This window comes from Drosophila elegans, unplaced genomic scaffold (assembly GCF_018152505.1).
Source record: "Drosophila elegans isolate 14027-0461.03 unplaced genomic scaffold, ASM1815250v1 contig_409, whole genome shotgun sequence".
Taxonomy (NCBI): domain Eukaryota; kingdom Metazoa; phylum Arthropoda; class Insecta; order Diptera; family Drosophilidae; genus Drosophila; species Drosophila elegans.
In genome coordinates this window covers 165,608-168,594 of record NW_024545796.1, presented here as the reverse complement: position 1 = coordinate 168,594, position 2,987 = coordinate 165,608, and the positions used below count along the sequence as shown (strand labels likewise).

The following is a 2,987-nucleotide window of genomic DNA, read 5'->3' as shown; positions in this document are numbered from 1 at the left end:
CGAATTAATCAGACATACAAATTTCCTATTACACATAAACATTTCCCACGCCTGTTATCAAATCATCCCTTATTATAAACTTTTTACACGCATTTACCGACGGCAGCAGACATTCAAAAATTATAAACTTTTAAACAAAGGGTCCAGCATGAGAACCCACTCATCAGCATAAAAGCTTTGACCAATCCAAATTTAATAAACAAAAGACGCAGCCTGACAATCACTCAACAGGCCACCATTTCAACCAATCGAATTCTTCTGATCGATGTCCACTTACGCTGCTAGCGTAAATCAGTTCAAAATAGGTAATCTAACCATAAAGACTTTACCAATAAAAGTACACCGTATGTTAAAATAAAAATCGTTTTTTTTAATATATCTCAAAATGAAAAATCTAATTTGGGCAGCCGGAAGGATACAAGTAATGTCCTCGTGAGTGACTACCTAAAAAATAATTTAAAAATCACTTCGTGAAAAAACATTTATTTGTATCCGCAAAACGAACTTACTTAAAATTATTGTGAAAAAAAAACATTAGTCAAATCACGAATGAGGATTTCTAGTGTCTAATTCAGCGATAATAATCTAATAACTGATACATTTCGTTTAAGCAAATATTACAATTTTTTTAAATAAATAATTAAAGTGTAAAAATGAAACTGCCATCAACATCAGCCGAAGACGCAGCCGCAAAAGCAACACAAAATCTTACAGACGTGACCATGAACCATTTTCTTCTGCAACTTAAGTAGATAAACAACTTTTAAGGAGACCCACTCTACTTGTCCCTCTTCATAAAGGAAGTCGACGAATTAAATAACCAATATCCGACAACATCAGAAGCCCAACATAGAATTATATAAGCAGCCTTCCGAAACCTTATAATAGGACGAGCTCGAACATTGTTGATGAGAAATGTACCACAGGTATGGATGGAATTAAGTACTTTGATTATGGAATTACGTGAGACTAAATATAAAAATAATTTACGTAGATTTGTTGAAGAATTAGAAAAAAAACAAGTAGAATATGTTGTAAACTTAGCTTAGATAACTATCCATCAAACACGGTTTTAGTTTCAAGAACTTTGAATGATATAAGCATATATTACGCTGAGCAAATTTGATATATCAACTCCTCTTAAATTAAAGCAAGCTACCCAAGCTGTTTGTAGGTAAACCTTTATTTAAGCCCGCTCACATACATCCTAAAACTCTAATGATGACGACGAATATCCATATTTTAGATCATCAAGAAACTTGTATCCAAATAATCGGTCAGATACTATTCAAGGAGATATATTCCAAAATAATAACTACAAAAGTCGATATAACAACAGAGACAGAACAAGTTCGACTCTAATAGGAAGTGGGGTAAAAATGGCAGTCATAATAATAATAATCGTCCATAAACTTCCGCAGCAACAACATCCAGACAACGTGGAATTCCCGCAGAAGCAGAGACCGGCACTATTTCCATTTTTCGGACACAAAAAATTGTGAAAATACCTGTAGAAATGCCGCAAAGAAAGGCCCTGACGAACAACAACAATGCTGGCGAGTCGGAGGAACATCCTCCCAACGCGAAGCGTGGCAGGGTCGCCTTTCATCTGGACCTGCCTCATCGGAAGACCACCGTGCACCGTGCTGGTCTGCGGCAACGGGGATGTGGGCCAACTGGGCCTCGGCGAGGACATCCTGGAGCGCAACCGTCTCAGCCCGGTGGCGGGCATCCCGGATCCCGTAGACATCTCCGCTGGCGGCATGCACAACCTGGTGCTGACCAAATCGGAGGACTGCAACGATGAGGGCGCCCTGGGTCGCGACACCAGCGAGGATGGCAGCGAATCCACGCCCGGACTGAACGATTTGCCCGGCAAGGCTTTGTGCATTTCGGCGGGAGACTCGCATTCCGCTTGTCTGCTGGAGGATGGACGCCTGGGGCTCGTTCCGGGACTCCCATGGCAACATGGGCCTCACCATCGACGGGAACAAGCGTACGCCCATCGATCTGATGGAGGGCACTGTCTCCTGCAGCATCGCCTCGGGCTCCGATCACCTGGTCATCCTGACCACGGCCGGGCAGGTCTTCACCGTGGGCTGCGCCGAACAGGGACAGTTGGGCCGGCTCTCAGAGCGCTCCATCTCGGGCGAGGGTCGTCGTGGCAAGCGCGACTTGCTGCGGCCCACCCAGCTCATCATCGCGCGGGCCAAACGCTTCGAAGCCATCTGGGCCACCAACTACTGCACATTCATGCGCGAATCGCAGACGCAGATCACCTGGGCCACCGGACTGAATAACTTCAAGCAGTTGGCCCACGAGACGAAGCTCGTGGCTACGAGCTACGAGCTCGAGCCAGTCGTGGTGGCGAGCAAGAACACGCAAAACAAGCGGATGCTGCTCGCCTCTGGCGGTGGCCAGCATGCCCTTTTCCTCGTGGAGGCGGACAAGCAGGAGCAAAAGGAGAACATACCGGCTAAGACGTCCGGCAGCAGCAGCACTAAAGAGGACAAGACTCCGCCGCAGGATGATGCCGAGATGGAGGCCGAAGGGGAACCGACTCCCAAAAAAGACATAGGATTAGGTATAAGTGCGGTAACTTTCCTCCCACTCTGTTTTTCGTCACATTAAGTTTACAAACCCGAACGCTTACCTTACGCTTAAGGAATGTTTATTCTTGGTCCGGATTGGTAATATACACAGTTTGGCGGTTTTGCTTATTACTAGTCTGCCTAACGATGAACACTTTTTTCTTAACCCAACCCAATGTTTATAAATTACACTCGTTTAAAGTACGAAACCGTAGTAAATTTGTATTTAAACGGAAAAAAAAAGAAAAAAAAACCTGGTAATCAATATTATCCTTGATCCTTCCAAAATAATCAAGTACAAAATACCCAGACTACTCAGAGTAATAATATTCCCTAATCTTCTGTTGTTACGTAGGTGTACTTTTTCACCAACTTCGAAGACTCGGTTCGGTCTGG

At 44.0% G+C, this 2,987-nt stretch overlaps 1 pseudogene; it reads left to right on the top strand.

Annotated features, from left to right (window-relative positions):
• Positions 1–1,245: 1,245 nt before the first annotated feature.
• LOC108146765 lies at positions 1,246–2,638 on the top strand (annotated as a pseudogene).
• The last annotated feature ends 349 nt before the right edge of the window (positions 2,639–2,987 follow it).